Here is a 22,748-nt window from a genome sequence, read left to right on the forward strand (position 1 = left end):
ACACTTCCAAAGGCATTAACAGCTGATGGTTCAATTGCCCTTGTTATGACAAAGAAGCTCCATTGTTCAGGATCTCCATGCAGCAGTGATATTTCCAGGGCTGGCAGGGCTGTGTTTAAGATCAGATTTCCACTCCAGCAATGGAGCAAACCGTTTCTCTTTGATCTCCAGGAGAGAATCCAAGCTTCTGTGTCTGTAGAGACTTGCAACCAGAAGACTCTCAAATTCTGGATCTTCAGGAGTCCTTTCAGCTTGATGAAGCATTCCTGCTGGTGGGGTGCAGCCTTCTGGCAAATAACTGGCATCACAGGAAGAACTTTGGCTACGGAGACTAGAGCAAATGTCTGCATTTACAGAACATACCTAGGGCCTGTGAAGAGACGGTCATTTTAAAAGCTTACCTGAAAGACCTGCACTTAATTCCCTACCTGACACCCAGCCTGTGTGGGAGTGCTACCCTAGAAGTTAAGACTTCTTACTTTGATTCCAGAGATGTGAGTTCAAGGCCTACTTCAGGCAGCCTTTGACACAGGTCCCCATTCAGTTCAGCAGCTGAACAAGCACCTGATTGTTTGGGTTGGGAGTCAAAAGCAGGTGGATGCACTGCTAGCCATATTCTTCCCTTGTGTGCTCTTGGCTATAGAAGCTGGTGTGCCTTCACCACAGTAGCCTTATGACTGTAGTTTGTCTGTGTTAATTGAAATAAATAAAGGCTCTTCTCTGATTCAGTCTGTCCAGAGGGTCTATGTAGTTCAAACCTACCCCTGCCCTGAGCTTTGTTGCTGAAAAAAAAAAAAAGGTGGGTTAAAGGGCACTTCCTAGTTTTAGGAACAGCCAGATCGCATGCAGCTGAATTAAACCCCTATCAACAGGACCCTAGAGGTGGGTCAGGGCAGATATGCCACAGAACTACCCTCCAGGCCTTGAGCTCATCGTTAGTTAAGCTTCTTGGACCTTGCAACACGTGCGGGTCCTGTGACAATAAGTTAAGGTCGGAGGGCAAGGAAGATAGACAGAGGGGTATTGCCATTTTGTTCCCCCTTTGCAGCCAATAAAAGAACCACAACATTTATTTTCCCACTGTAGATTTAAGTCTCTTTAGAGGTGAGGCATAGAAATGTATTTCTCATTCCATCCAAAACAACGGTATTGAAAGGATGTTCAATGAATCACCAAGAAGTCAGGAAATGACAAAGCAAAGGTGGTTGTTGCATGCGCAAAGCACATTTTTGAAGAGCAAGTCAAATCCGACCACCAACAGGCACAAGGACAACTGAAGGACGGCAATCACGATCCAGCACAGAACTTCAGCATGTGCCTGGCTTTCAGCCCCCGAGCAGTCCTTAATGCAATGAGACTCTCCACAGGTGGGAAGCTGAGCACCTGCCTCGCTATGCTGCTCAATGGGGCCCTGGTGCCCATCACCCTGCCATTACCCTCGGTGGGGCATGAGAGCAGCAGGTCACAGCATTTTTTTTCAGTACTTGAAAATGGCTCAACTGGCATTGGTGAAGTGTTAACAGAAAAAATTGCTCTCTCCCAGGGAAATGAGCATGCTGCCAAAACTGAGCTGTAAAGGCAAGGGAAAACTAGGAAACTGAAAATGATCTATGGCCATGGAAGTGTTTTAAGCCAGTGTTTCCCAGGGGTGGGTGTGGTTGCCTCCAAGGCATGCAAAGGTCTAGCCAAGCCAGGTGGGCATGGATAGATGTCTTAGCTAATCTCCAGAGTCTCAGCATTTGGCTTGTTCTGATTGTAGTGGAAACAGTCACAATATCACCCAAGTGTAACCATCCTACCATTGTCTGCCTGAGTTTGTAGAGTGTCTGAAGGAGTAGCTGACACCTAAACTGCTGCAGTCCTTTCAGTAGGATTCAAACACCAGGAATGATACTTTAAAGGTCCATAGTAATTATTGCACATTCAAAGCATATTGAAAAGAAGTAGCAGCAATGATTGTACTACTTTGTTTCCCAAAATGTGGGCTGCACATAATTGGGATTAGACACAAAAGCCTTTAACCTCCCATGGTGGATTTGGAAGGATTGCTTGTTTTTTTCTTACTCGGGGTTTGGCTTTCAAAGCTTAGAAAATACAGGTTAAAACAACCTTAATTCTAAATGTCCATACGCCATTTATAACACCCATTGCTGGTCTCTGAGCAACACCCCTCCATGCTGCAGAGCAATGTTGCTAATAGCACAGGAAGGACTTTTTGCTTTAAGTCAGCATTGTTGAAGGCAGGCTTCTTAAGTGCCATCTTCACAGTGAATTGTCAAATCCAGGCCCTGACTAGTGATGATGAAATATCTCATGGCATTTTTTATGACAGGAGAATTGCAAAGCACAGTGTTTTGGCTAAATTCCCCCTTGTGTCATTTCATTCAGTCTCCCTAAGATTTCCCTGCAGATGAGCAGTGCTGTGCATTGTTCAGTAGATACCACATTCCTCCCAAGGACGGCTCCGTTTCAGACAGTGAGTGAAGCAATCCTTACACATAATATGCATTTCTGGGTGTCATCCTTGGATAGCACTTGGGGGGGGCCTCTGGCATGGAAGGATCCATCTGCATGAGACATTATCATGAGAACTGCTCACATCCCCTTCTCTGAAGTTCTCCTTGGTGTCCTTGAGGGAATGCACCAGAGGGAATGTGTCCTTGAGGGAATGTGTCCAGAAGAACTCGGGGAGGCCAGGGGAAAGCAATACGTGCCAGCCACCCACTTGTAATAAATCAGTTGCCTGGGAGAATGGCACAGGGGTATTGCTTTCTTCCTCTGCCAGTTCCATTGACTCCAGTCTGATCGCTGCAACAGCAAAGCAAAGTTAGGAAAATCCTGGCTTATCTTGTGCCACTGTTTGGACAGATCAGATTAACACCAGGACTCACTCAACTACCATAATGTAGAAGGAACCTTGCCTTTCTCTCCTAGCTGGGTGCATATATATTTGTCTCTTCTCTGCTGTTCCCTGAAGAGGAGTTAGTAGCAAATGGGCCTCCCTTGGCTTTACTGCTGATCGTGAAGTAGCTCTCTTTGCTTTTCTGTGGTGCCCTGTGGCTGCTTGCTGAGAGGAGCCCTCCATCTCCTTCCCCAGTTTCTTGCAAGTGGCCTCCAAAAGGAGGTAGGAAAAGAGTTGTGCTCACGCTGGTGTCTGCTCCCCAGGGCTGGCCTTGTTGCTTGCTAGCCTCCACACAGAGCATAAAAGTGACTTGTGGAGCCAGTGCTGTCCAAGAGCAATGCTTTCAAACCAGACTCAAGTGCTGCCTTGCAGGGTTTGGTCAGTGCATTATTCTCCCCTATGACCGTAGGGCAGGTTGTGGCTGTTTCAGGGTGAGGAAGAACCTGCACAGTGAACTCTGCTTGTGGTTTCCAGCCCTGCAAAGCTGGTCCTTCAGGCAAAAGCTTAAGCAAGACACAGGAAAGAGGCAGCTCACTGGGGTTTGAATGTTGTTCAGCAGCTCAACATGAGTCATCAGCTATATGAAGTGGATGCTGGTGCAATTCATGCCCAGCAGGACAGTCTTTGATGGCATCTCCTAGCCCAAGCTGGACATGTCAAGGCTGAGTGCCTGCTTGGACTCTGTGTTGGCTGAAGGCCTTCCTGCTCTGCATCTCTGCAACTGGTTATGGTAAAAGATTACTTGCCAGTCACTGTGTTTCCTCAATACTTTGGGGCTGGTCCACCTTATTGTCAGTCAGGGCCTGGGTATCAACTAAGTATGGAGCCTCATTGTCTTAGGATCTGTACAAACACAGAACAGGCAGCCCTGCCCTGGAGTCTAACCAACAGACCCTGGGTAAAGGCAGGAAGCACCAGCAAAATTAGCACATCACCAAAATCCTAGGCCTTTGCAGGCCAGTCTTCCTGCAGACTCCCCCATATGGAAACAGGAGCCAAGTGAATCCCATGGAAATTAAATTCAAATGAGGCACTTGAATTCCAGAGTCAGAGTGTCCACACATACAGACACATTGAAATAAGTAAGGGTGCATTTAATACTTCTATTAGAGGTGAGAGTGCAGCAGACCCCCCCAGCTCAAAGTAGCTTTTAGTTTAGCAGGCTGAAGCCCCCAAAAACAATGGAGTCTGTGTCAAAGGCATCAGCAGAGATGGTTCAACATTCACTGGAAAGCCTGGGTACTTACTCACTCGCAGCTGGGCAGCTAGTGCTATACCAGCAAAGCCCCTACCTAAAAGTGCAACTCGACACAGGTGTTGGCATTTTGGTGCCAGCTTGTTTGTAGGCCAGTCCTCAGCTACACCCCTCCCCGCACATCCTTCTACCCCCCTCCTCCATTGTAACAAAGCAAAGCCTTTGAGAAGGGACTGCCAGTCACAGACCCAGCATCCGGCCCAGTGCAGAGTGCAGGCATGTGCATCTCTAAGAGCTGGGAACCTTGTTTCCTGCAGACAAGACCTTGGCTGTGTCAGGGCATGAGGAGAGGGAAGTAAAATTCCCAGAGGGAATTCTGTCTTGGGAAATGCTGAGAGCTGTCTTGGCAGGCTGGCTGTGTAATTGCAGGAGCAAATGCTATTCATCTTTCTCATTAGCTTCAATGAGAGGATTCAGGGGGCAGGGAGATGGAGAAAGGATGAACAGGGCCATATGTTGATGGGAGCTGGAGGTGTCCTTTACTCTTACTGCAGTTGCTTCAGACTTTTATACCAGTGTTCATGAGATCAGGATCCCTTGTGTCCACCTTCAGCAGTGTTCGTCCAGGGACCCTGGTGTGGCTGACCAGGTGGGAGTCTGGATTAAGGCCATTTAGGACATTAGACTGGGATTGGAATCCTACAGCCTCAGGGTGGGTCTAGCCCACAGAGCCATTGGATCTGGCCTGTGGATGTGGGGTTTTAGCAGCATTCGGCAGCGAGGGGCCTCAGCTGTCGGCGCTCTCCCCATGTTACTGCAGGAAGAAGCACTGGCTGTGTTGGCTTGTCCTAGCGCCCAGTTGCCTCTGAGCCAAGGTGGGTCATTCCAGGGGGAAAAGGTTGTCAATCACTGCACTGGACAATGGTAATGAAGGGCCTGCGTGGCTCTATCCCTCAGCAGGGCCCCACACCACTGGAATGCGGTATCCTTTTCCATTGTTTCACAGCATATAGGGCCACAGGGGCCATTAAATCATCTAGTCTGATGTAATAAATACCTTCCAGCTACCCTCATGGTAGGTCCAATAACTCGGATTTGACCAAAGCATTTTATTCTAAACTGTGGTGATCCTGGCAGTTGGTGTGACACCAAGCATGTGAGCAAGACACACCAGCCAGACACCTGAGAGAGAGGATTCTCCAGACTGCCTAGTCCATCCCACGAGGTGCCTTTTTCCAGCTGTGGACCATACCCGGTGCTCCAGAGGAAAGTGAGGAAAACTTAAAAGAAAACAGACTACATAAGGCCAATTGTGCATCAGGGGAAAAACTTCCTCCCTGACTCCCACAGGAGCCTGGCTGCAGCCCTGATGCATTCCATTTAATTATAATCTTGGTTTTAATACAAAGCGACTGCTGCTAGGGGCATGTTGAGGCCAGTACAGGGCTCTCTGTTCTCTCCACAGCCCATGAAGGAAGAGATTAATAGATTTGGACTCCACAGCCAGAAAGGAAGACTGTAACCATTGAGTCTATCTTCCTACAGAGGGGGTAGGAAGGTCATGTGTGTGGTCTCCTTCCATTAGGAGCGGAAGGAGATCACCCATGGCACATGGGGACAGCCAAAGTGTTGGCATCACACAACCCTCTATAGGACTCATGCTGTGCTTTGGCTGTCTCCTCAGGGAAGACTTCACCAGCAGAGTGTAGATACCTGATTAAAGCACCCTGCCAAATCTGCTGGCCCTTTTCTAGGTCACCACTCTCCTCTCTGCTGTTTCAACATATGCTGGGCTCCTTCAGGCCCTTCTCACTTTGGAAGACAGTTGAGGCGTCCCTAAATTTATGCCCCTTGGCTTGTTGCTGGGACAATTCTCAGTTTGGTCTGAAATACATAACACAGCCCACTGGCAGCCCTATGTCCTCTGAGGGATGTCTGCTAGAGAGGAAAAGAAGTTGGTTGTTGATGGGTGCATCTTAAATTGTTCTCTCATGCATCCAAAGCTGCCAGAGCCAGAGCCAGCTACACTGCAGGCTAGCTCTTCCTACAGGGCTAGGGACAGACATTCAAAAAGCCTGAGCCTGAATTGATTCAATCTTTGCAGGTTAGTCTAACCTGCCTAGGTTGAACTGGTTTGCAACTGCACAGACATTCCCTCTGGACTGAGGAAATGCAGGCATATTCCCGTAGTGGCTCAGGTTAGAAGCCGTGGGGGGGAGGGGACAGGTGCTAGAGCAGCCCTCTCTTCCCTCCTACAGTACTGAGCTAAAGGGAAGCATGGCCAGGCCCCAGCAAGACACTCTGATTAGGGAGGGTGTCTGCCTGCACCATCCCAGGCTTTTCCCCACTTGCTGCTTAAAGAGTGGGAGTGTTGCCAGCCCCCAGCCCCAAGCTAGCTAGCACTCTGAGGCAAAGGGGGAGGGTGTGCAATGCATCTGTTGATGATATTGAAATTTTCAATCTCCTTCTCCCTGCTTCTTCATACTGTCTGGAAACCTGGCAGGCGAGGGAGCCAGCTGGGGGCTGATAACACAGTGTGTGTCAGCCCATCAACAAAACAAAAGCCTGTCTCATTAGTTCAAGCTCTTCTTAAACAACTTTTTCCCAGGAAGGAATGGAGGGACATTACCAGCTGATCTGTTGATTAGCTCCAAAAAGCCCTAAGTAGACACTGTTCTGTCTGCCTGTCCCAGTGATAATGGAGACACACACACATAGACACCTCTCAGCATTAGCTAGCATACTACATGCCTAGGGTCCATGGGGCTGGGGTCCATGCTGTGGGAGATGGAGGTGGGGGGGATCCCTGCCTGAGCAGTGAGCAGCGAGGTAGGGGGAGCAGGGGGAAGCAAGGCAGACCCTGCTGTGCTTGCAGTCTCTGCCGGAGCTCTGGCTAGAGAGCAGAGGAGCAGGGCCTGCTCTGCTCTCTGGAGCAGACAGCACAGCCCAGGGCTGCAAAGCATCTGGGATGCTGGGGGACTCTGGTTTAACCTTAACCAGGAAGGGATCTGAGACAGACATTGTATAAACTGGCTTGACCCAAATCAGTTAAGTCTGATCCTACATTCAACCAGGTTTATCTTAAACCAGTTTAATCCATTTTGAAACTGTTTTATGTGCACTGAACTTATGTTCTGTTACAGGTTTAAACCAGTTTCGGATCACTTAAACTGGTTTATGTGTAATGTCTGTCCCTAGCCCAGATGATGTAAGATCAGCCATATTAGCTCAGACTAGCTGTCCATTCCTGAGTGGCCTTCTGTTTGCAGGGGCCTACTCCAGGTGCTATAGATGAAGGACGGTGATCATTCCCTTTAACACACACAGCAAACTGTGCATGGGAATCATGTCCCACAGACCAACTGTGTTACACCCTGGAACATAAGATTAAAGGAGTGGTATTCCCCACCTGTTTATTGCCTTTCTTGGGGAGCACAGTTGGGTCTAGCTGGGATTTTCTTGTATATTCCAAGCTTTCCTTGTGTTGGTTTATGATTTACTAGGGTAAGGATTAGTAACAGCATGCGGTGATTTTATGGCACCTTTCAACTGAGGATCTCAATGCCCTTTGCAAGGGTGGGGCCCTATCATTGTGTGCATATGACAAAAACCCCCTAGAGGTGCAGAGATGGGGTGTGTCTTCCCAAACCTCATGCAAAGAGCCAGGGCAGCGTCCACAATACAGCTCTGACCTTCCAGCCCTACCCCAGCCATAAGACTGTGCAGCCTTGGCTGCAAAACTCCCCTCACTTGGTTTGGCAAAATGTATGAGTGTAGGTTTGCTTCTGCTCACTGAGAAAAGAGACAAAGCCCATGGCTGTGTCCTTCTTTCAGATGAAGAGTCAGGTGCTTGACTAAAATCCCTCAATGACTACATTTTAAGTAGGTCATTCTCCTCCCTAAAGGCTTCCACTGGAGGGAAGGAAAAGAAAATGGTAATGATCCGATTCAAAGCCCCCTGAGAGGTTTTAGCTGATGTCAATAAGTCTTCAGTAGGCCCTTATTAATGTACCTAGCTCGGCAGTCTTGCTTCCTTGCTCCCAGAACAAGCACTTCTCCCACTGCCTGTAGGCTTGGCCCTTTCCAGACACCAGCTCCACCTTGCTGTTGCACAAAGAAGGCAACACTGGAGATGTAATCATCAAGCCAAGATTATCTCTAGTCACAAAGCTGAATTCAAAGCCAAGCTCTAAGCCAAACTGGCCTTGAGCACCATCCAGGAAGTAATAAATTGTCCAGGTTTGAATGGAGGAGAAACATCAAAGAGAAATAAACCCAGTGTTTTAATCAGACCAAGGTATTGTTTTCCTGTTCGGTTGCCTTTTTTTTAAGGCCATTGTTACTACTGTACTAATGTTTAACATTTATTAGTGCAGAAATGAGCCCTTCATCTTTTATGGTGCTATTTGGTCGTCTGTTCTGAGGGCAGCCCAGACAACTGATTCAAACGTATCTCATAAATAAAAGCATTGGGTGGAATCGAAGTGCCTGACACACATTTGTGGGCCAGGCGTAAGGCAGAGATATCATTGTGTGGGCATTTCCGACTCTGACCTGAGAATGTTTTCCATCCAAGACCCTTTGTAAAAGCTTTGGTTAATATGTATAGTTTGCCTTCCCTTATCCATGTCCACTTGGCAATGGAATTAATAGCAATTATAAAGCCCAGCAGAATCCTCTATCTCAAAGCATTTTATAACACAGGGCCAAAGCAACAGTCAGGCTGGATTTTTCTGGTCCTTCTAGTCCAGAATCCTGCCTCACACAATGAGCAGGACCAGGAGGAAAGATCAAGGACCCTGTACTGGGTAATCATGACATCTCTCCTTGAGGACTTTCCACATAACCGCCCACCCCCCACACACTCAAACACATACGCAAGGACACACTATTTAGAGATCAGCTAAATCCCTGAAGCGAGGAGGTTTCTATCCCTTGAAAGGGTGAGATTTTCCTCTGTATTATGTTGGAGATCAGAATAATGATCATAATGGTCCTTTTTGGCCTCGGTCTCTACGAAAAGCTCTTGTTTTACCTTTTGTTATTTACCGCTAGCATTCTGTACCTTCTTTTTATCCACTAAAGTTTGTAGTCCTGTATTAAAGCCTCTTATGGCTTTGCCCTCTAGGACTTGTGGCAAAGAGTCCTACCTTCTAGTTCTGGGTTGGGTGAAAAGGTGAATAAAGCCTCATAACACCCTAGGTCCTAGGAGGTAAGTAAGCAAGATGCTGCTGCTTTTCCTAGGTGGGGAATCCAAGGCACAGAACTGGGTAATGTTATACCAGAGGATATACTGCTAATTGAGAAGACACCTGGTATCCTCTGAGCCCCAGCCCTGTGCTCCACCCGCTTGACCAGGCTTCCTCTTTGAAGTATGCTGAGCACTGAGCTTGATTTATCACACACCTACTGCTTGGTGAGGCTGGTTTTGTTCCCGTGAGGCTGTATGGTTAAGACTAGCTTACTGTTTAGCAGCCAACGGTTTTAAGTGCTCTAAAATGCACATGCTGACTCGGGTTGCCTTGAAAATCACTGTGTCTCATGAGTGCCTGGGGTAGGGTTCACGGTCCTGATTTGTTTGAGTACTAAGCTCTGGTTGCAGTGACACTGCCTTGCTGATATTCTGTGTCAGAGCTCTCGCCCGGGCTCCTTTCTTCGATGAACCAAACTAGCCTAGACGAAGTGCAAACACTGAGAAATTGCATGCTGCTTCTTGTATTGTTTGAGTCCCATTTCCCCTCCGGTGTGTTTCTCGAGTGTCCTTATGAGTTTGATGGGGACAAGGTGTTTGGCACTCAGGCTAACTTTAGTTTACAAATGAACATATAAACATTGTTCCTCATCAGCCAGGAATGTGCTTCCCTCCCTTCTCCCCCACCTTATCCCCATCCCCTTCCGAGCAAACTTCCTTCCTGGTGTAATCTGGATCGGAAACCCTGCTGCATATTTGACTGGCTCAGAGAGAAATCAGCTTAGCTTTCCATGGTGTGACTTTGTGGCTTGAACTGAAGCAGAGCTGCAGAGAGGTGAGACACTAATGCCATGGTTAAGAACCAAGTCCATGAAGCAACAACTTCAGTTATCCCTGGGATTTGTCTCTGGACTCAGAGCACTGGGCAAAGGCATCGTGTTTACTGTCAAAATGTCGCTTCCTTTATTTGGGGTCCACAGCTGAGGGTTTTCAAAAGATGAATTCAGTGTTCAACTCTCCCACCCCACAGCTAGCTTTTAACTGTGACATCCGCTTCAGGGCTGGAAACAGAGTCTGTCTTGTCAGGCCTTCATTCATCCACAGAGCAGGCTATGGCAAAGGAAGTGCAAGCTCCTCCCACCTTGAAGGCTGATCCGAGGGGACTCCATTTAGAGTGAATGTGGCACTGGGTCTCCAGTATCAATTTGCCTCTTGGTTTGACTGCCAGTGGGCAGGTCTACATGTGCAATTAATACAGAACAAGAAGCTCTGGAGCTTATTGCTCTGGGCTTTTTTGTTTCTGGGTACACTGTTTGAACGTGCTCCCAGGAGTAAAAAATTTCGGAACAAATTGCTTTGGAATTGATTCTTGCACACCAAACGGAGCCCAGTCAGAGCAGTCTGGGTTGGCAGAGGACCCGGGGTGGGTGGGGGCTGACTGGGACACAGGATGTCTCAGTGCAGGGCTCACACTGAGGCACGCTGCACCCCAGCCAGCCACGGAGATGTGGAGAAGGGCATGTGGAGAAGGGGGAGCGGCCAGCCCAGGGCTGCCCCCCTGTCTCCACACACTGTGGAGTGGCTGGCTAAGGTGCAGGGTGCCTCAGCATGGGTGGGCAAATCTGATTCACAAGAAAAATGCAGAGATTTCAAACAGGATCCATAGTGTTAAATGCACCCTGACCTATCATGGTCTTTCTGCATTCTTTGCAACAGAAGAATTGCTCTAGTATTTTTCTGTAGTAGTTTTGAGTGAAAACTAAGAGCTGGCATTTCTGTACACAGGACTGAGTCTTGTGCCATCTGGATTGGCCCTGCACTCAACTGGACCTGTCCAACCACGCCAAGCCAATGCAGCCCCCAAAAGATCGCTTGTGGACCTCACTGTCAACCCACATAAATCGAATTGCAGAGTCAGGAGATTCCTATTCTTCAGTCTCACTCAGTGCAGCAAGTTAAGTGAATGCGAGTAGACCCACCAACCTCAATGGAAGAGGGTTAACTTAAATTTGTGCTTACATCATTTTAGGATCAGGACCTGTATTTTCAAGAGACTCCTTATAGATTCCAGAAGCATTTAGGCATTTGCAATTTCTAACTTCCTGCTGCACTGAGATGCTGAAATGTGGTTTGCACTGCACAGCTGAACATCAGCCACTGTTTGGATCTGTCACAAAACAGGAAATTCAAGGTCAAGACTGCCCCAGCCTCCTTCCCCAACCCTGTACCTCAAGGGGTGATTACCAGTGGGTCTGAAAGAAAGGGTGTCAAGCTTTGCTGGGCAGCACTGCTTTAATGGGTGCTTCCCCACTCCTCTTTCAGGTCCCTAAAACAGACCAGCTTCCTGATCTGCCCTTGCTTCATGCTGTCTGGTCTCTCCACGAACCTGCTAACTTAAGGCCTGAGCTTTTTAGGTGCTGCGGTCCTACTGAAGTCAATGGGAAGTAAGCACATACTTGAGTTCTGTCTTGAACTGCAGTGGACTTAATCACAGGTTTCACTGTTCTGATTTGGGGCCTAAATCTCCATAGCCCCGGTGCCAAGGGGTGTTTGCGTGCCCAGCCCTGGAATCTTTTACTGAAGCAAGAGAGCCATCCTGAAGATCCTTCCTCAAAGGAGTAGTTTTTATTCCACTGACAGGACCCATCCACTCCCCTGGGGCATCAGAGGTAAGGAAGGGATATGCAGGATCAAACCTTTTAGTACTAATAACTGCCCATGCCATCTCCAATCCAGAGGTCTGTCCCTTAAGGTGGATTGTGTCAGGGTGCTCCCACTAAAAAGGGGATTGATGTAGCACCCTCCACCTCCCTGCAGAGTTGTTAGAGAATTGCTTCGTACAGCAGCGGGGACAGGTTATGTGCTCTGTAAACCTGACCTGTGGAGTAAGGATGTTTAGGATCCTCTCCTGCACGGTGCTTTGTACCTTCAGTTCCCATTGAAACCAATGAGAGCTGAGAGCACTCAGTACCTGGCAGGGAAGGTCAGGGCTTTCTCAATCCCTGGCCAGCAGCGAGTCAGGTTCTTTCTCCCACCCCCACTGGCTGTGTCTCCATCCTTCTCTGTTTTTATTATAGGGATGCAAACTGCCAGAGCTTGTCAGGCATCTGGGTCTGTTTCCTGCAACTAATGATATTTGAACTATTTTTTCCCCTTTCTTTCTTGTTTAAATGCAGACACTTCTAAACCATAAGGAACAAAACCAGAAGCCAAGAACAAGGTCAGAAAGCTCTGCTCCCGGCCTCTCCCTCTGTGCCAAGGCAGCAGGCCTCATCCCACCTCTCCCCACCCTCAGAAATTCACAACTGGTTTGTTTGCAGGCTCCTGCATTTGGTGGATTTGTGTCATTTTTGCTGCTCTCAGGCCTGATGCACAGGGAAGGTGAAGCCAAAAGGCCGGTCCTGCCTAGTGACTGTCTGCTGCAGTTCCTGAGCACAACCTTGTGCTTCCTCTCTGCTTGCAGCGAGCAGAGGGTGTTTGTAGTTTGATCGCTATCCTCTCTCTCTCTCTCTCTCTCTCTCTCTCTCCTTTTGCTGGGTCTCTGCGCTGGGAAGAAAAGCTCTCGTCTTTCCCACGCTCTCCGACACATTTTAATGAATTAACTGGGGGCCACGCCCCCTCCCTCCTTGCCTCTGGGCCCGCCCCTTTGGCTCCTCAGCTCCCTTTAAGGAGGCCTCTGAGGGCTGCTTTGCTCTCTCTACTTGTTAGACTTCCCTGGAGGACGTCAACCAGCCACTCCTCTTCTGAAATGAGCTCCGTTCAGCCTAAAGCACTGAGTTCTGTCCCAGTGATTCCCCGATGCGTAAAGGAGGTGAAGGCCCCTTGTGAGCTCTGCCTCCAAACTTCCCTACCCACGGGAAAGTATTTTCTTCATTGCCTGGCTCTTTTTTCCCGCCTCCGTTGCTCTGCATGTTCGTTTGCTAGACGTACGGCACTGCACTGCGTGTTTCCTCCCCCTCCTCGGTCTGCAGTATTCAGACCTTTGCATGGCTTCCCTTGTTCTTCGAACATAACAGATAAATCACAGGGTGGGACTACTGGTTTTGCAAGGAAGAACCAAAAGTAAAGGCGAGGAGGAATGTCTGTGGGGGCTCTTGAAAGCTACAGTCACCCGTTTGTCTACAATCCGAGCTCGCAACCCCCAGGCTGTCTAGCCGCTGAAACTCTAACTGGTGTGAGAAAGCTGCCTCAGATCTGGGAGGGACACAGAAATGCACATGCATGCTTTGTCCTGAATGACAAAGATGAAGCATAAAACAGAGCTGAAATATGTGTTAAAAAATGGATGTATTTTTTTTTCTGGCTTTCCTCCAATATGGATCCCTGCCCCCACCCGGCAGTAATTAATATTGCCCTGCTATTTTCCTGGCTGAGTTGTTATTTTGTTCCCCAGTGGAACTAGCAATGCAGCTCAGTCCTGCAGTCAGGGTCCAATCTAGCAAACACCCCCAATGTCTGTTGGCTGCTATGAAAATTGTAGGATTTCCTGCTACAAAGTCATCTGATGTGCGGTATTTAAGGATGGAGCTTGGAAAATAATAGGAGTCTGCATGCATAGGGGATTGACATGTGCACAAACAAGGAGTGTCTCTGTACTGACTTTGGGATCAATTCTGTCATCTGGAGACCCAAATTCAGGCTTCCTTCCTCGGTCTAAGCAGCACTCCGGTTGGTGCAGGATGCTGCGGGGGTGAGTGGGTGGCGGAACGGGTCTCTTTAGGAGCAGCGGCTCTTCATGTAATGGAATTCACATCTTGAATGGTCCAGCCCCTGCTCAGCATAGCCAGAGGAGGGAGATGACATTGATTTAATAACCCCAAGTTAGTGGAATCGTCAGTGACACTTTTCCCACACTGGGTATCACAGAACAGCCTTTGTCTGCTCGTGCCGGGTCTGTCAAACCTCAGATATAAACAACCAAAGTGAGATCTTTTTCCTTTCTCCAGCTTCTGCTTGCTGCCTCCCCAAAGTAGCAGACAAAAGTCCCCCCCCACCCCCTCCCCGAGTAATATCCTCTTGGGCAATTTTCTGTGTCAAAAGGGTTTCCCTTTAGTAGCCTCTCTGTACTGAATAAAATAATTTGCTATGTGCCTCCCTTGGTAAGCAGAAATTCCCTGAGAGCCACTGATTAAATAATACATCCTTTCCAAGGCTAAGTTGAAGCACGAATAGTGCCAAACAACTTAGCCTCCAGTAGCTGTCATTGCAGAATGTTATTCTGCTTTTCCTGGCATGGAGTTTACATGGGATCCTGTGACCTAAAGAAGCTGTCCACACATAACTCTGTCTTTTTGCATAGGTTAGTTATTAAGGGCTAGATTGGACTGTTAGATATCACAAGGGGTGAGGTCCTGTGACTCAGAGACGTCCTCTGAAGAGCACTTCCCTTCCCACTGCCCCCTTGCAGTGCAAGAGGAGATAATGATTGACTTTAAGTCTATGCCCTCCGTACCCTGCTATCTTGGCACAGCTGAGACTGAAGGGAAAGTCCATGGTCTGTCCATACACCACCTTCTAATCAGCCCCCGATCAGCTTTCTCTCATGCACCTTGCCCTAAGAATTAGGTGGCTCACACAGAGATATCACGGGCTCTTATTTCCTATTCCTCCCTTGCCTAGGCAGGCAGTGCTGGTATAGTCTAATAATGCTGGAAGTGGGGGGGGCAACTGAAACTGTTTCAAGCCCTGCTGGACGTGCTAACGAGCGTGCTGCCTTCGTTCAGTTCCACATTTGCATGCTGTCAATTCCTTGTGTACAGAATCAAGGCGTGGATTTTCCAGCTGTTAAGCAGAGGCCCCTGGTCCTGGAAAAGGAAAAGATCAAACGTACATTTTACCTTTTTCAAACAAAATGGGCTTGTGCATGCGTGCATGCGTGTGTGTGTGTGTGTGTGTAATGGAACAATAGTGATTCTGACACAGCTCATCCCTCCTGCATATTCTGCGCTATAGAATAATACTGCTCTGTAAGAGCTGATCTATATGCAAGCAGGCACTGAAAATTTGAAATTGGATGTAATTCACACCTTCGCCAACATAATAGACCATTCATGCTTTTGGTTGTGGGCTTTTTTTTAAAACCAATTTATGTTATCACTGAAATAAGAGGCTCTTAATCCAGAAAAAGAGACTCTACATACAGACTACATAGAAATGGCAACAGGGGTGAATTACACCTCATTTTATGATTTTATTGCCAGTTTGTGCAAAGATAACACCAAAGACTTACACACAAAAAAGCCTCCATTAGTAGAACATCACTAAGGTTCACTCAAATGGTAGGAAATGCCTGAGTTCAGGTTGCCTATACAACTTTAACATGGGCCCCTTTTGCATAAGCCTTATGATGATACAGCCTTTAAGTGATCCCAAGGCATTTTTCCACAGGCTCCCTGCTCTCAGCCCTGGTGTCTGGCCCCACTCTAGCCTGATATAGCTGGGAGCAGCCTGTACAGGTATAAGCTAGCTTCACTTTGTACCTGTGGGCTTCAGTATGCTCAGTTGCTGTGTGGGGATAGTGCGTGCAGTCTGGCTAGCAGGAGCTGTGAGAGGATGGAAAAGATAGGAACTTGGAAGATTTCAGCTGCTGGGCTCTACCAAGTCTCTGAAGCAGATTTAACAAATAACTTATAACTTGGCCAGATTTAGGCAGATTGATTGCTGTGCAGATGTCAAGTCCCTGCTCCGGTGCATGAGGGCACTAGAACTCTAAAGAAAAAAACAGTTGCTATTTACTTTGCGTCAGGAAAAGACAAAGTATTCCCTACCCCCCCACCACCCCAAACCCTTTTTCTGTGAAACAGCTGAACCATTTTTGTTAACATATAAACAGAATGCCTCAGCCTAACACAGGCATTAGGCAGGGAATTTCAGACTAAAACGGTTCAAGTTTGGCAACTGAAACAGGCTGTATAATGGGAAAGATCAGGCAATCTCGTAATAGGTAAATTATTATTGGCAGGGCTGGTAGTCCTGCATCTATGAATATACAGTAATGAGGTGCTCAGGGTCCCCTCTTTCCCAGCTGATAGGAGCAAGCAACTCCAAGGCTGCCCTTCCCTTCCCCATTGTCTTTTCCCCCATTGTCTGTCTGTTGTACTTCTCCCTCTCTCTGCGCCTGTCTGCTTTGGCTCTGTCTTCAATGCAGTTGGGAGGTATGAATGCCATCAGACTGTTTCTGGCACAAGCCACCCACTGGAAAAAGAGGAGAAGGTTTTTGAGAAGAACCTGGCATAGGAAAGGTGTCAAATATGTAATAATAAGGGGATTGCAGTCTCAGGAAGAGATCTACATGATTTATCCAGATTCCCAAAAGCCAGTTTTGCCCAGATCTACAAAATCCTAGGCACTTTCACTAAATATAAGCACTTTCTATTGTCTCCCAGGGGTCCATGACCATACCGTAGTGTTAATTACAAAACTGCTTCAGTAAGGTGCTGGGCACCCTGACTCACACTGATGTTATCCTGTATTTACAGTCATGGGATGATAACAGAATTAGACTCAGTGACCTCCCAGACTTATTTTGCTTGTTGTATAAGGTATTGCTATTTTTGCAAGCTTGCTGCCATGCTGCTTACCCCAAATGGCAGTGGGAGCGCTCGTACAGTCTGCCTCAGGTACTTCAGGAGCTCCTGACTGTAAGAGTACCTCCCGTCTCTGGAACGCTTATCCTCACGACACTGCAGTGACATTAGTAGTATTATTACCAAGGTCTGACAGCCAGGGAATGGAGAGATCAAGACTTAGGCCAAACGCACAAAGAGATGCACACACTACAAAGTCCAGCCTCACAGCACCTAGTTTTCAGGCACCTGGCCCCAGCTGTGGGACCCATAGCCATGAGTCCGCACCCAGGGCCCTCTAAAGTGCATGGGGAGTTTGGTATCTAAGAACTGGAGCCATGACAGCTGCTACAGGAGGGGTGGGGAAGGGCCACCCACAACCCATCCCAGAATAGCCTCTAGCCTGAGGGAGGTGGGAGGTGTGGGAATGAACCCTCTCGGGCTGAAAAGGGAGTGGAGTCTGGCTCACCCACATCTTAAGTGAGTGCTCTAGCTAGTGAAGGACTCTATAAATGGGAAGGATGTGATGGCAGCCACTTCTCTGGCTGGATTTTATAAGGTAGCCACCACTGCATCCTGCATAAGTATGATGGTCCGGTAGGCAAGCCCTTTGGCAAACCTACTGGATCAAGGTCCTCAAGCAAAAGAGGCAGAGACACAGCTTGCCTGTGAGCGCCCATGGAACTAGGTGCTGATCTGTTCAGACCTGCCAGGACTTAGGTGCTTTAGACAACTCTGGAGTTAGGTGCCAGCTGAGCACAGATTCTGAGAACCTTGGCTTTGATCCTAGGCTCCTAAATCCCACCTTAGGCACTTTGGTCCTTTTGTTGAGCTGAGGCAAAGTAACTTGACCAAGATCATGCAAGAAATGTGTGCTAGACTCAAAAACTGAACCCAAACCATCTAAGTCCTCAGTCAAAGCCTTAATCACAATGACACCTCTTTTTTCGTGGTCCATTGGTAATGGAAGGATTCCTCTCATCTTCATGGAGCTCTCTGCATTCATTCAGGTCCTGTGACTTATTCAGCTCCTACTATAGAGATTGGGAATTTAGAGAGTCCACGCTGCAAGTATCAACGTCTGTGTCACCTGATGTTAATGTTTCCACTCCCAGTAGTTTAACCAAGGAAATTTCATTTGGTCCCATACAAGTCTGGGATCTCTTTACTTCTCCTTGTCCTAGGAATGGCAGAGCCAGACAGGAAGAAAAACCTCAGTGACAGCAACCTGCAGGCAACCAGGCTAATCTAACTGCAGTCAGCACAAGCAGTGATCTCTCTGAACAGATGCCAGAATGGACAGAGTGAGGGGTTAACTCTCTTTAACCCATATTTATGGTGTTCTCCTTTATTTTTAATGTGTTTACTTTTATTTTCATGCCACATGTTACAATGGACACAAATGCCATGAAAATGTCATGCTTGGCACTTCCAATTTGGTGGCCAGTTTTATATTTCCCACTGAGGTTTCACCATTTGCTCTTGACCAGGGCCAAATGGAACACATTACACTGACTGGTCCATAGCCAGGACCAGCTTTAACAGCTGCCATATGGAGAGAGATGAGGTGGTACTTCTGATGGAGTAGCTATGAGTCATCTTACACAAACAGTGCCGGGAATCCATCCGGGTTTGGGATAGTTTTTGTGTTACTGCCACAGATAAGAAGGTGTAGCCTCTGAGAAAACCCGGGTCAGAACACCAGGAAAGGCCAGTAATGACATGCCAGCACATTTCTGTCCCCCGATATGATGTAATAGTTTAGATACACTGTCCATGCTCTTCTGTCCACTTTCAGTTTCCAGTCTGTAGTTTCCCAAGAAACTTTTGTAGTCAGCAGTTCCTGCACTTTTGTGCCCAGTAATTCAATCATTTGCTTTGAAACAGATTTGATTCTAGATAAAGCACGCTGTGACTGAACTCTGTTAACTCATGCTACAGGCAGGCTGGTGGGCTAGCTCGGCCACTGAGCTCACCTCCACCTCCACGCTAAAAGACAAGCCAAGTTGAAGGTGGGCTTGAGCCCTCCCAACACAACGATAAACCACTCTTGCCATTTTCAGTTGGGCACAAAACATTTTGGGATACAAACAATTAAATAGCAATTAATATTCCTGAGGGGTAGGCAAGATCCCACAGGGCTAACGTTTTTCAGGTTTCTGAATATGCTTAGTTGCTTGTAAACCTTTCCTACTTGCAAGCACAATACTTAGAAGCCCAATATAACAGTGTTGCTATCTTCTGAGACAGACACAAATTAAGACACAAACAGAATGGGCACAGCAGTTGGCATTCGTCCAAAAGCAACATGGGCTTACTTCTTGATGATAAGTATCACTCATTTGGGAGAGCAGGAATTGATTCCTCATGCACAAAGTAGCCAAAAGATAAGTGTCCATTTAGACCCCTCCCCAGAATCTACTGTACTGCTAAGAGACGAAGAAGACGGAGAAGCTCTGGGTAGGCCAGTCACAGGAGTTATCCCATGTTGCAGCCCTTGTTCATAGCAAATTAAGTTGAGACTCCAGTAAAAAAAAAATCAGTTCCTTCTCCCTGCTAGCGCTTACCATGAAGTTGGTCTGGCAGCTGCAAAAAGCTCACTGTAGACATGTCCTACATGCCACAACTGCCCAAGTTTCAGCCTTCCCTTCCCACCTGCAGTCATTTCGCACTTTACCAGGTGCCCCTAGAAGACTAGAATCCATGCTTCTTGTTGGCTGTAATTAGGCAAAAACCAGCTGTCCTTGTAAGGTGTGCTAGGCTCCCTACAGGCACATACTCAGGATCCCTTTACAGCCATGATTCAGGAAAAAAACAACCACCTGTCTACCATTTCCAGCTATTCCTAGCCCACCTAAGGAGGACATGACTGCTGTCCTGCAAAACACCTTGGCCTGTATTAAGGCACCTGTTTGTTTAAATATACCCCCTCCCTCCAGGCTCTCTCCTGCTCTGTGAGCCTAGCTGAAGGAATGGATTTCTCCAAACACAGCTGCAGTACCTCATTGGATCACAGCTGTGATCCAATGAGGGCTTGAGGAGCTACATGGAGGCACTGGACCTCTTGCATATCCTGAGATGGGATTTTACCATCAACTTTTGAACATCCATGAACCCTGCCTGCATCATCAGACAGCCACTCAGAGATGGGATGACTCCAAAGCAGCTTGGCAAGGTAAAACTCATGGCTTCTTGCCCTCCAGCAGAGGTCTGTATGGAAAGGCATGATTTGACCTTACCTGCTTCATATTTGTATCCAAAGGGCAGCAGGTAGAAACTTCAACCTGCATGCTAGTAGTGGTAGGAAAGTCAAAGGCGGCAAGGAGAGAATATGCCTTGGCTGGAATCTTCCCTTTCCCAATGAAGTAAAACCTTTGCATCATGTTAATGAAAATCCTATATTACAGCACTATTTCTTCCATTGAAAGGTTTATTCCCCTAGACTAGTCCCACTCAAATCCACCAGTATAGCTTCAAGTCAGGGGTGACCTTTGCTGCCTGAACTGCATTTATTGTTGGCTAGGTCTAACAGTAGCAGTGCTCAGAGCTTCCATCTGATCTTCATACTTCCATTCACTGGACCTGCACATGTACTAGCACTGTTCATTTCATCCCCTGGCTATTAAGTAAAAAGGAAGCCTTGACCAATATTTTAGACATACATGTATTTTCATTGGCTTTCTTACAACTGCCACTGGTAGGAGAGGCTCTGAACAAGGAGACACACTCCCAGTATGCTCAGAAATGTACGTATTCATACGTTTTCTTCCCCTGTTGCTGATTCTAGCCCCATGCTAGAAGCTGAGACTTCCCTCGCAAGCCGAATGCCAGTAGAACCCTTTCAAAAAGGACGCATGTTGTAACACGCCGCAGCGTGAGGATGTGTAGCTTGCTCTGCAAACTATCAAGAATTGTTTCTTTTTAATTTCTGCAACCCTAGGTCAGGCCAAGTGCTTAACAAATATGTGGATGGGCTGGGGCTTGCTACTATAAAAAATGTATTTGACAAGATGAAGCAAAGACGATGATTGTTACAAATGTGGGGGTATATTTTGCTCTCAGCAACTTGGGGTAAATCTGTAGTACCGTACTCTGTAGAAGTCAGTGGAGCATTCCTATGAATCTCAGTCTTGGCCTCCTGGTATTAGACACTAACTTCAATCTGACCGCGGTACAAGTTAGTGTGTGATGTTTAAGAAAGTACATCCAGAAATGACCATTACCTGACATAGAGGTGTTTAATTTTGGGCTTTTGGAGACCAGAAATTAGATCAGAAATTAGCATCTGTCTGTTTGTCATTGTTTAAGGGAATGAGAAAAACACGTTTTCACTTTCTATAGACCTGCTGAGGTCCTCATCAAAATGGGTTAATGATCTTGTGTTCCCCCCAGCCCTCCCCACCCTTCTTTCCCTCTTACAGATTTTACTTTGGGGCACTCATGTCTTTTAAAGCATCTTTTGCTTTTATCAACATGAATGATCAGAGACATCAAACTAATGTGGGAATATTCCAGAGAAATCAGAATATTCGCAGGATACTGCTTCATCTTAGCAGCAGCAGTATCCAGGCTTTCTGGGGCAAGGGGTTTTATTGCCTGTATTTTTCTGCAAGACAAATCTTCAGCTTTCAAGAAACTGTTGGTTTTAGAGGGTTGGGGAAGTGTTTGGAGTAAATTGGCAGCCATTCCCTGCTTTTATTAAAGTCTTAGAATCAGACTGGTAGTCAAGGTAGCCTTGGCCCTCTCCAAAAAGACTAGTGTTTGATTAAATTATAAAAGGAGCTAGTCTTGAGATCGTGACAGGCAACAGCAACAAAAGGCAAAATCACCCAGAGTGATATAAAGTAAAAGTAAAGGTCTGTCCTTAAAGGGAACTCATTTCCTCCGGTACGCATTATGGAACTGAAAAAAACCATAGTACTTTATTATCCAAATATGTGTGTCAGTCTCCCCCCCCAGTCTATATGCACTTACACCTAAACCTCACTTAGAATGGATGATGTGCCCCACTGGCAAATGTGCCCTATACTTAACAGAAGTGTGTGCATGCAGCCGGGATAGAACAAGTCCCCCAGCAGTGAATGAGTGCATTTTGGGAATGGGGGGGACAGTTACAAGCAAGCATCTCAAATGCTTTTTAAAGGAAGAAAATCAGTTGTCCGGGTTCTTCCAGCCCTTTAACACTGCAAATAAGTGACCCTGCATTAGGTTGAGTATCCATGTCACCCTTTCTGGCCTGTTTCCTTGTGCCACAGAGAAGTTCAGCGCCTCCTGCTTTGCATCTTTGTCCACTAGCGCCCCCTCCCTGTAGAAAGCGCGATCATGCTCAAGGGTTTCAGTCGCTTCCCAAATGCCTGTCACTTCAAGCTGAATCATGTCTAGGCAAGTGAAGGAGACCACCGGTCCTGTGCAGAAGTGTGCGTGTGTCGGGGGAGGGGTATTAGTAACGACTCTCCGCAGTAACGCTGCACTGGAGATGAGGAGGGGGGGAACGAAGGACCCAAGTGCTTTTCCTTCCCCATCCTAGCAAAGGAAGACAGCGGGGCTGCGGGGTCGTGCGCTGCATCGCTACGATGAGCTCGTACTGCAGACCTCGCGGCTCCCAGCCGGCCGTTGCAATCGGGACACGGGCTCTGCTCTCCCCGCTGCCCCCTTCCCCCGTACCCACCCCTGGAGATGAGGAGGGGGGGAACGAAGGACCCAAGTGCTTTTCCTTCCCCATCCTAGCAAAGGAAGACAGCGGGGCTGCGGGGTCGTGCGCTGCATCGCTACGATGAGCTCGTACTGCAGACCTCGCGGCTCCCAGCCGGCCGTTGCAATCGGGACACGGGCTCTGCTCTCCCCGCTGCCCCCTTCCCCCGTACCCACCCGCGACCCCAGCCCCGCCAGGTCCCC

The 22,748-nt window shown here is 47.7% G+C and overlaps 1 long non-coding RNA gene across 1 annotated transcript; it reads right to left on the reverse strand.

The window, feature by feature from the left end:
• Positions 1–14,859: 14,859 nt before the first annotated feature.
• LOC102382383 lies at positions 14,860–19,492 on the reverse strand. Its single transcript, XR_001357950.1, has 4 exons — positions 19,421–19,492; positions 16,869–16,970; positions 15,768–15,996; positions 14,860–15,092 (listed from the first exon to the last, which is right to left on the reverse strand). It is a non-coding gene; the product is annotated as an uncharacterized LOC102382383 (long non-coding RNA).
• Positions 19,493–22,748: the final 3,256 nt, after the last annotated feature.

The sequence above is a fragment of the Alligator sinensis genome, unplaced genomic scaffold (genome assembly GCF_000455745.1).
Source record: "Alligator sinensis unplaced genomic scaffold, ASM45574v1 scaffold235_1, whole genome shotgun sequence".
In the NCBI taxonomy this organism is placed as follows: Eukaryota; Metazoa; Chordata; order Crocodylia; family Alligatoridae; genus Alligator; species Alligator sinensis.